This window comes from Sparus aurata, chromosome 17 (assembly GCF_900880675.1).
Source record: "Sparus aurata chromosome 17, fSpaAur1.1, whole genome shotgun sequence".
Classification (NCBI taxonomy): domain Eukaryota; kingdom Metazoa; phylum Chordata; class Actinopteri; order Spariformes; family Sparidae; genus Sparus; species Sparus aurata.
Window position 1 is genome coordinate 28,582,442 of NC_044203.1, and position 12,010 is coordinate 28,594,451.

Sequence of the window (12,010 nt, forward strand, 5' to 3'; positions counted from 1 at the left end):
CTCCACCACCTCACGTCTCATTTTTCACATTATCTCGAGTGGCTATGCGCTAATCCTTTTAGCATTCCCCACATAGTATGCTCTTGAGTGAGCTGCAACAGGTTGTGTTCGCAGACAAGGAGGCCTCTGTGTGCCGACACTCTCCTGACACCCGTTGTGTCTTCTGTCCTTGTGAGACCTGAGTCAGCTTTTTGTTTCCGGGTGCAGCGGCTCACGATGTCTTGAAATCTTTAAACTGACTCAGTAATTATCAGGTGACACTTATTGTAATGTCACTAAATTGGTGACAGACTTGGATTTTTTGTTTAAAGAAAAGTTTAAATTCTTCAAAATAAAGTAAAAACACAATGAACACAAGCTGTTTTGGCTTGTAATAAATAAAAATAATCTATATATACATATATTGCCATAATATCATTATCATTAATTCATTTGGCAACTATACTTGGCTACTTCAAGGCTCTCTAGTAGAGAGTTCAAAGTTAAAAGTCAAGATCAATATCAGTCTTGTGCCTGACGTTTAACATGGTTAGCTTAGCATAGCACAAAGAGTCGAAATGGGGAAACTATCCTCACTCTCTCTGAATGTAACAATACCCACTTAGCCTACCGGTACCTATAAAGCTGATTAATTAACAGGTTATATGTATCTGGTTTGTTTAATCTGGAAAAAAAAGGTGTTAAAGTTTGTTGCCTGGAAACCAGCAGAAACCAATCAAAGCTTACAGACACAACAGCCAACTCTTCGCCTGCCTGTTACCCTTTTTCCAGGGCTTTAAGCTAAAGCTAATTGCTAAATGGGCTTCAGCTCCAGTACATAATTACGATGCAAATTACGAGTGTGGTATCAACCCTCTCATCTGTCACAGAGAAAAGCGACTGAGCTGACTCAAACTGTTTCTTTTAAGAGATCCAAACGAGCTTTCATTCAAGGCTTACGATGTGGATTACAAAATGTCTCCACATCCCAATAAAAATGCAGCGTGTCTGCAGTCCGGCTTCAGCTCGCTCCATTATTCACTGTCTGCGGAGCAGCTCCGGGGTTTTGTCTGAGGATGACTTCATCGGATCTTCAGCTTGAGGGGAGAGAAATATGTGATTTCTATTTTAATACTAACGATGAACTTTCCCTTTCAAAGCAGCCAAAGAGGGTTTTAAGGGGCATTTAAGGATACAAATGTCTCACATGTTCCGGTTCTGTTATGCAGACACTGAGCAACATTTTGCAAGCTGGCTGTTTCTTTAGATAGCTTCAGAAGTCTTTAAGTCTCTGACAGGGAAACACATGCACACATCCAGCCTGTCCCGTCCCACACTTCCCTTTCCTTCACTCTGTCTTTCCCAAAGCAGGACGAAACAATGGCCCTCCTGTGCGCCTGTGTCCATGTCAGTTACTCTGACCGGAGGGCCTGCTGTGACATCCTGTTTTGGGTTCATAGGACAAGGTTTAAACATATGGTCATGTTTTGGGTTTGGCCTTTCTTCCCCAGTCTGCCTGGAAACAAACAACAGACAACAGCTGGCACAGGAGAGCACAATTCGAATCGTATTATTACAGGAATGATGGGCTTCAGGTTCTGGAGTTTCTGCTGTACCTGTTTGAGACTTTGGTGTGCTTGCGAGGAGCAAAGAAAAAAGCCTGGTACTTCAAAAAGTGGATGATAAACCAGCAGGGATTCATCTCTCCAGGCTTTGATGCTGCTGATGTGGTTTTGCACTCACATTAAAAAACACACCAGGGGGTCCGAAGACCTCCCGCTCGATGCTTTTGCCCCCCAGCACAAATCCTGTCCAGCGAATTTCTGACCCAATTATGACTTGACAAACTAGTTTGGAGTTTTAAACTGAAATCAGCGTCTCTCGTAACTTCATGAAACTATTCTTGGCGCTTTAATAACCCACAAATGTACAAAAATCAAACGCTTCGTAATTCACACAAGCAGCTGTGGGTTTCTCTTTGTTCATTTAAGAGTCTTTGCTCGAAGGCCTGCGCTGCCACAGAAAGCACAACAGACTTATTTCTAGGGCACCGAATGAGAATCTGATTCCCTGTTTGCCCGGAGTTTTAAACTCGCTGTGGTCTCGAGCGCTTCTGGCGACTGTCGCAGTGAGATTTGCTCAGTGTCACATTGCACAGGCAGGCAGGACATGAGCTTGTTTCAGGGTTATAAACCTCCAGTCCAGCTGCTGATAACTCAAGCTCAGACACTAAAATAAAAACATTTCATGTCCAAGTGGGCCTCAAACTGTGATGCATTTGTAGGAGAGATTTTTTTTTCTCCCTTCCTCTCTGTTTCTGAGGAACAATAATGTGTGTCAGGGTTAGCATGGGTTGTGAAGTGTGTCAAATCTGGCCTAGTTCTTCTGCGCCAGCAGCTCGGGCAGACTGTGGATGTCTACGCTTGAGAGAAGCTCGGTTCATGACTCAGGGACAGAGAGGAGCAACACACACAGAAGCGGCGCACGGGTTTGTGTGATCAGGACAAGAGAAACACATGTCGGCCAATTAGCAGCTGTTACCCAGACACACTTCCATCAGTGATGTGCCAGATACGTCAAAAAGTCACAAGCATGTGGGACTTTGTAGAAGCAGTGGTGTGCTCTGACTGAAGATACTGGTGGATATACAAGCGTCCCACTTCCTCAAAGACCGTACATACGGACTCTCATTCGTCCTTCTAAAGTGGAACAAATAAAGCTCGGGTTGGTTATTCTTGAAGCATTTTTTTGTATGTGTAGAAAATCTCTGAACATCCTGATAGCAGTCTATAAATTAAATGCTTTGACAAATACATTTTTTGATCCAGCAATGAGGCTTCTAATAAGTTATCCAATCATCTCGTACGGCCCATATGAAAAGATGAGACATGCTACCCATCTGTCTACCTACCTACCCGTCCAGCTGATGTATTGCTCAAGTTATTAGCAAGCTAGTTGCAAGAGAATGGCAGAGAAAGTGCAGCTGACGTTTTCCATTGCTAGCATGCTAGTTTGACAGCGGCGAGTTCCAACAATGCCAAGTTCCTTGTTTATGTCTGTTCATGTGTTTTTTGAGGAGTGGCTCTAAAGCACGGGGGTGGAAATTTTTCGGTTTAGTAGTTTCAAACTTTGGCTGCAACCAAGTATAAGTATATTAACAGATGCTAACACACTTCCTCCAAACGTTCCTAGTCCCAGGGAAAGTTAGTTGCTTGAATACTAACTGCAACAACAGCATTCTACAAAGTTGAGTTGCGGTGTCTGGTCAACTGTGGAGGAAAACGTTTTCAGCCATAAATGAAACAATTTAAATAAAAGGTAAGGCTGTTGCTAATGTTGTCATCCTCCAGTTAGCTCGTTAGCCTATCATTCAGATGCACTGTGAATGAGAATGAGGCTACGTGTGTTTGTGTGCTTGTTTGAACTTTTTAAAAATGACAGTAAGTAGTTTGAGAAGCAGCCTCGGCGTTGGACCCGGATCTCACCCCGCCGTCTGATTTGATACAGACGTTGCGGATTGACTCATGACCAATCGACTAAAATAAAATCCTCACAACCAGTTCCAGGGAGCGACTGGAATGATTTCGAAACAGCAGCCAGCGCATCAGTTATGTAATTGTTCCCAAATACAACATCTGGTTTACATCTGGGAGTGCAACCTGAGAGAGTCGGTCATAAACAAAAGGATAACTGTTGTTGTACCTGCTTGTTGTCTGAGCGCACCGCAAAGCACTTTTCCAAAAATCCAGTTTCACCATTTCAGCTGAGTGCCAGGCCTCTCCGTACTCTGAATGGCTGAAATCTTAAACCGGCGCTGGCAGGAGGTGCTTCGGTGTGTGTGCACCCCCCCCAACCATCGTAACAAAAACCATCCCTGAGCTGGTATCCTGTAGCTACGTCAGACCATAAATCAGAGGAGTGGCCCTTTTCATTCCCTCCTCTCTCATGCGTGACCTCTGCTTCCAGGGGGATGGGTTCAGAGAGATGGGCCTGTGGGAAACCTGACCAGGAGCCGTGGACCCTCTTCAAATAACTCTGACGTCAGGAGAGACTGCAGCAGAACAACGGAGGGGATCTGGTTCAACCCCAACTGAAACTTACAGGAAGAGGAGACAAGAGTTTTTATGTGCTGTGGTTTCTCAGAGAGGTCACTTGACCCCTCATTGTCGAACAAGAGCGAGGACTGACTGCAGCTGGGCTGAACCGAAACTCAATATTGAACAGCTATTGCTCTGTTTTCATTCAGGGAGTGTTGCAGCTATTGACCGTTTCCTGGTTTAAGTGTTACATCGAGCGCGTATTTACTTTACCCTTTGTCCCGCTGAAAGAGTCCTTCTTTTATCCCTGTAGTTTTCCACACGTACACTCAGTGAAACACAAAGTTATCAGAAGGGCAAAGCTGCCAGCTGCCTCCTCTGTGCTGAATCAGCGCTGGTAAGATACTCGCAGTTTCTATTAACCAGCTAATCTTTGCACTCCTCCCGACACTCTGACAGGCTGTGCTACATGTCAGCAGAAACCTTTTGAAAATCAGCTCTTTCTGGTACTTTGATTAGGCGGCTATGATATAAAAGCAGTGCAGAGGGGTCAGCTGAGAGGTCACGAGAAGATGAAAGTGAAAATACTCCAGTGTATATAGCAGATATGTGCACTGAAGTCTACGAAATGTGAATTTACAAAAAGTTTTCAACCATATGCCATATGCCAGAACTGAATCATTGTAATCCTGCTACCTGTACCAGGTTGCAAATCTTATAAAAAGTACGTAATCTGACAAATTGTTGTCATTTTACATCTTCGCAATTGATCAGCAGCTGAAAAGAGGAGGGATAGCGAAAGTCTGCAGGCACAGTTGGCCATTTTTAAAAGGGTAAAACGACATATTTCGCAAGTCGTTAGCAGATGGTAGCATTCAGCTACTTCCTAGCTAACAATAAGGTTTGACTACATCCCCTGTGTTTCATCTTCAGGTATCCAAGATGAACACAAAACCATGTTTTTTTAGCGTATGTGGCAGGCGAGCAATTCTCATTGGACTGAATTGGCGCCATCTTTCGATCTAGTGTCTAGTTCCGTTTTAAAAGTCTGTAATTCTCACCTATTCTTCAGGTAGCATCCCCAAACTGTCACATATTTTGATCATGGCATTTTCATAAACAAATCACAATATACTGTGGGTCTTTTGAGAAGTTATGACTCTTTTATGTGTCTTGTAACAACAGAGTTTCTTAAGTAATAATTAAGTAATAACGTGTGACAATGTACATACTAGTAGAGCAAATGTGACCCAAACTAGGTTACTCGAGTATGAATAATTAAACTGGATTTACTTTGCATGCATCAACATGGAGGTGCCTTTTCTCCTCTGGATCACAATACATTCATAGTCATTTATTCATGAGAATCTGCTTCATCACATCATCAACAGTAACAGTAACACATCACATTAGCTAAACATTCGGAAATTCGAATGAGTATATAAATCCCATTAACATTATTTTAGTAGCCACAACTGCACAGCACGCCAACATCATTACTCAAAGTCTTTAACTTATTGGGGCAGGAAGGAGAGAAATTAATGTTCTTTGTTGTGACAAGTCCGGTGTTTTGGATATCCAGGATTTGAGGCTGTGTGGTCGAGAGTTCAGCAGAGCCGGGGGGGCCGAACACAAGCTGCGAATAATCCCCAGTGTTTGTTTTCACCTGCTCTGGTGCAGATTTACAAGGTTTTTACTGTAAAGGATTTTGTTTTGAGTAAAAGAGGGAAATTCTCAGTGCAGCCCCTCTGCACACTGTATCCCTCCCATGTGGCGGCGAGCAAGAATGATGAGAATTCCGCATACAAATGAGAAAAAGATCCTGTGGTGTTTGGTTCGGTTCTGTTTTTGAAGGCCGCTGGTCAGAGAAGATCCTCAGTAATGTGTGACTTACATGAGCATCATCCTGAAGATGATTGCTATGAGATTATCTGCTGTTATATGACTGGAAAACAATGCAACGTTGCTGATAATGAAAAAGCAAGTGGTGTTAAAATGGGTTACAACAACTTAACTGCTAATGTTTCATGTCTTTCTATGCAACTTTGCAATGTTTTCTATTGTTTTCAACCTTTATTTAAAAGACTACAGAATAAATGTGTTAAAATCCAGGCTGAAGAAGAGTCCTTTTGCCGTTATACCGGAAAAAAATAACTCAGATTTTCATCTCTTGCTGTCAAATATGGCGTTTTGAACACCAGCCGACTTCTCGTGACTCCTGGTTTGGTAAATTAAAAGTCACCCATGCTAGTTGAAGAAGTGACTCCGAGAGCAGATGTTTTCTCAGAACAAGAAGTAAACAGGTTTATATTAAAACTCTGGGCGTAAATCAGAAATCCACAGTCAGTCCCACATGACATCTTTGACCGGTTAAGATGATGACGATGTTGGTGAGCGGGGCGGCGAGAGGCGATCAAAGTCGACTTTCTTTTTTGGATGCACACCAGTATTTCATCTTCAACACACCACAGTTAAAAATTGTGAGAATTTGCTTGTCTCATCATAATCTTTATTCAGCGGGGAGCCGAGAATTTTTTTTTTATGTCCAGTGTCATTTTATTACCTACAAAGAAGAAGTAGTCGTAGTATTCAGCTGAAGACTGGATGACCAAACAGCTGCTGATGGGCAAGTAACTACTCAGAATTCAAGCTTGAAAACGTCAGACTCTGTGATTATCACCCGACATGCCACCCAAACAGAGCCAAACAACATGGGTGTGTGCGTATTTGCAAAAATGAGTGTTTTTCTGCCATTGTCAAAGAATCATTGTAATTTCAATACACTATCTTACATGGTTTACAGTACCGCTCTGCTCTGCGCCGTGTTCTTCGCTGAGAAAACGCATTTTGGGTCACTGGGTAGCGAGAAAGCGGCCTAATCACACAGTCGGATCTATTAACGGTCATGTGGGAACAAGCAAACATCAGGTCGACAGCTGGCCCTCGCTCCCCGTCTGCATCCATGAAACATTCATCTACGTTTCTCCGGCTCTGATATCCGACTCCCACGAGGGCACGGAGTTCGTAACCCAAACTCCACCGTGCAATCTCTTTATCGGTCGCTTTATTGCGCCCCCGTGGTTTTTCGTTGACTCTCTTTCACTTTCGGTTCTTGATGTTTTTCACCAAACAGGCTCAGAGCGTCTCCTGGGACCATATGTTCACAATATGGCCCCGGCTACAGGCAATGACAGGGTCTGTACTGTTTTTTTAGATGGCTGCTTTGATGTGTTGAATTTGTTCGGGAAAATGTTACGTTTAAAAAGACAAATCCACAACTTCCTCCTCCTCCTCCTCCTCACACAAGCCTCCAGTGACTCCATGCAGTTACCTTCAGAGGCTTGCAGAAGAAACAGCAATACTTTGAAATAAACTCAGGTATAATTCACCTTGACTGGAACTGGTACGTTCACAATTGGTCGTGCTCTGAAACGCTCAGTCCTACAACTCCCACAATGCAATGTGATGCCATCGTTTCTAGGATACCAACATCTCAGCTGCAGTTCTCACTCCAGTCTCTTCATATACAGAAGCTCAAGTTACAAACTGTGACGCTTCACCTCTAGAATAAGTTGTGCACATGAAGGGCTCTGCGGTCGAGTTAGCAATAAAACATAATATCCAACTGTCTCGGGGGTGAAAATGCACTTTGTTAAGTCTTATTACAAATTTGCATTTGAGAATTTGTCATTTAATTATTCTGTTGAGTATTTGTGAGTTAATCCTCATAACAGTTGTTTTTTTTTTTTTATTAGCATTTCCCCGAGAAATGTACCTCGTTGTCATTCGCGTCTTCTGTACCTCCTGGGTTTCCGTAGCTCCTCCTGTCCTCCTTTCAAATCCGCTTTGCATCGCTGAGGGAACAGAGATGCAGAAAACAATGTCCAGAAGGCAGATAAGGAGTTACATTGTTTCTGCAGGAGCGAATAAGTGCTAGAAAACAGTCCTCGAGTTGCCCGAACCACATCTGTTACATAACATCTGGTTAGACTTTGAAAACAAAGCTTGCGGAAAAAACATTTTTACATAATGTGACATTTACTGACTTTGGCCGTCAAAACGGTTGCGGTTTGGTGAGGGTTAGTAAAAGATCATACTTCTGGTTAAAACAACATAACATAATGTGAGACTAATTATTTTGGGCTCCGTAGAACCCTTTAGAGCAGAGGTTCACAGCACCAGTCTTGGACCAGTAGCACGTCTCAGGTCGCTCAGTACCGAGTAGATACTACGAGGCTCTATACCTGCCATTTATATACTGCACTGTATTTTGTTATTTATTTCCCTGGAAATGACAGACAGTTTATTACACAACACAAAGATCACACAAGTTGGGCTGCATTACACTTTAACTACACTTCACATATACCCTATACCCTATATCTCAACATAACACGAGGTGAAAGAGGACATACTGTTGGGATGATTGTTCTGAAGATGAAACACATTTCTGCCTCGAGCATGTGTAAAGCTGTTTTTGCGGCACAGATTAAATGTTTAGCTGCAGTGTAGACAGACTGAGTCCAGGCTTAGACTGGAAGCTTTAGGCTGCGGAGAGACTAAGGGAAGCCATGCAGCCTCGGCGGCAGCAAACACCAAGTGAAGAAGACTGAATCACTCTTAGGTCCGATACTAAAACTAAACCCAGCGACTTCATGTTAGTTACAGCCGTCTCTCCTGTCTGTCCTCACAACGAGAACGGGGGGGAGGATGTACCACATGAAATTCTGCGTTATTCAAAAATGATTCATTTCTGATACTCGCTAGCAGAGTTTAGCACCTGTTGCTAGCTCAGCTAATCCTCCGTGAGCTGGCTGAAAACCTCTCCAGACCAAACCCTAAACCTAACCCAGCATTTTTAATGTTTAAAGCTGACTGAACAAGAACATGTGACGGATCCTAAATATGAACTTAATGGCCACATATATTAAATAGTGCTTAAAATTTGATGATGAACGCTGCATGTCCCAGGCAGATGTACGTTGAACAGATATTTAAATTTCCTACTCAGCTACATGCACATGATCTCCGTGTACCCTAAAGGCAGCAGCATTAGCCATCCGCAGCACTTGATCCGTCCTCTCGGGTGGGGGCGCTTCCAGATGAAGAGCGCCTGTCTGCTGCGCTCTCTCCAACCTCCACCATCATCAAAGCAGACCGGAGCGTTTGACCTCGCCCTCGTCTCCGCCACAGCTCTGGGGTTAGCCCTTTCCTAATTTAACCCCGGTCTGGTTGCCAGGGTAGAGGGAAGGCTCATCACTGTGGCGCCACGCTGGGCAGGCTCCCCCCGTGAGGATTCGCCCTGTGACTCGCCCTCGAGAACCACAGAGGATCCCCACCAGGGGCGTCACCGCACAGGAGAACACCTGTCAATCCTAGGTGGTGTCAGTTTGAAGGGACGTTTTTCAGTCTTTGTTATTATGTCATGGACAGTTTTAAATATCTGTTCTAATGCTAAATGATTCTACTGCTCTCTCGTTTATTTGTTTTTGGTTATCAGCACTGAAATACCCAACATGCCATTTACAGTATCGCTTGTAAGTTGCAGGCTTGTTGTAGACAGTGAAGGTGGATAAAGGAAAGTAAGGGTGGCATCTTCAAAATCAAAGAAAAACAAAAGACTTTGCAAATAAAATTGGCTGTATGTTAAGAAAAGATCATCCTTGATTGCATGCTGGAGGGTAAATTGGGGTCTTACAGCAGCACCAAGCGAAACCGTCAGAGTAAGACAAGAAAAAAAAAGAAAAAAAATCTGACCCACAAAGATCAAAAACGTTTTGCAAGATTGCTTTAAATGATAAATGCGAGAACAAATCCGCTGACGTAAATCACTTCCGAAGGCGACTGCCCCGCAATCCTGATCGCAGCCGACAGATGAGGAACTTGAAAACAAATTATCCGTCAACAAATTACATGTGAGCTGCCTGTTGACCCAGTGAAGTCTAATGGGATCTAATACAGTCTGTTTCCTCTAATTACATTCTTCAGTCCGTCGGCGAGAGCTCTCATGACTTTCTGCCAACGACCCTGAGTTACTGTGCGTGGTCTACCGAGGAATGCAGCTCCTTGACGTACACGCCGCAGAACACTCCAGTTATGTAAAGACAGATTTGTAATTTAAAAGCCAGAAAACTTTGTAAGTCTGCAGCCACGAAGAGATATAAATATGAGTAAGCTGTTTATGAACTGAAGACGTTCGTTCTTGAGGCAGACTGGAATCATAGGAACAGCAGTGGTGCAGGTGAAATTACACATTTGACTCGATGTTCAACTTCTAAGCCGAACAAGCAGAAGAAATGAGACCTCTCTCTTTAGAGAAGCATTTTTTTACTTTTAACCTCCTGAGGCCAGCGATGCATGGAGCTGCGTGACGGAGTGAAGGCCGCAGCTGACTCTGAATTGACTCGTCTCAAACATGATACGGACGCTTGTATCTGACGCCAGGCTTTCTGGTCTGGGTCGCGCCCTCTGACAGCGGCAGCTCCTCCCGGGGAGAAGCGAGTGATCCAGGTGTCTAATTGGCCAATTAGTGTGTCACTCACACAGGTGTAAAAAAAGTCTTTGAAAGGAATGATTCACCAGCCTGTTAAAGAAGCTCCATTGAGTCGAATATAAAGGATGAGGGATGTCGGTTTCTTCACCTGTGCAGGCAGCAGACATGATGCCAGACAGGTGATGAGCTTGGTTTTTACAAAGGGGGATTGAACACTTTCCTTTCTTTATTGTTCAATGCTACGGAAAAAGTATTCAAACTGGTTCATCATTTCACGCAATAGGAACAGCGGAAGCAGTCTCACTAATATCATCAAGGCATCCCAATGAATTATTTAGATTGAAATACAATTAAATCAAAAGAAACTGGAGGATAAGTTTTAAATATTTATGTGTATGTATCATCTGTGGATCTCATTTACCTATAAATGGTTGTACCTGGTTGCATGATATGGAATAATCATCAAGTGGGGTCATTTTCATCTACATGAATTAAAGAACATGAAATAACATGTGTGCAGATAAGATATTGCACTTGATTGTTTGTTTTATGGATGGATGGGATCAAAAATATCTGTTTTGTTTTTGTTGTCCAAATCTCTAATTAAATATGTGTTTTGGTTGCCGCCACGGGAGCGTGCCTATGTTCCCACATTTCCTTAGGGTTAGGGTTTCCTTAACCCATAACTCTAACCATTAAATTGAAGGGAAATGTAGGAACACAAGACCTAATTTTGAAAATGTCCTAGAAATGTGGGAACATAGGGCTTATCGCCCCACTTACAAGGCAGGAAAATCTTCCAACGTATGGTCAAAAATATCTGCCCGCGCCATGACCAGAAAATGTCCCAACATCTCATCAAAAGCACCTGTTGTTGCTACCAATGTGGTGATGAATGTCCCTAAGTCTCGTCAAAAATATTCCTTTATTGCTGCCCCTTACATGGTGGGAGATTTTTCCAACATCTCGTCAAAAATATCTCTTTTTGTTGCCCCCATCACTGCCAGCGAATGTCCAAATGTCTCATCGATAACATGTGTTTTGGTTTCCCCTTATCATGGTCTGAAATTGTCCCATTGCCTGGTCCAAACTCGTGTGAAGAACAAAGAGAAGTTATAATTAGAGCTGTTTTCCTTCCTGATACCTCAACTTTAGTACCGATCTGATGTAGTGGGTTAAAGGAACAGTTCACCATAATAATACGTTATATTCTGGCGACTAGGCTGGAAAATCGGTACCACTCTTAAATCTGTACGGTGGACATGAATGGGGTTAGCTTAGCTTAGCACTCAGACTAGAAAAAGGTGGGAATCAGTTAGCATCGCTGTGTTTAAAGACAGAAAATGTCCCAACATCTCATCAAAAGCACCTGTTGTTGCCACCAATATGGTGATAAATATCCAGAGGTCTCGTCAAAAATATTCAGTTTTTGCTGCCCCTTACATGGTGGGAGATTTTTCCAACATCTCGTCAAAAATATCTCTTTTTGTTGCCCCCATCA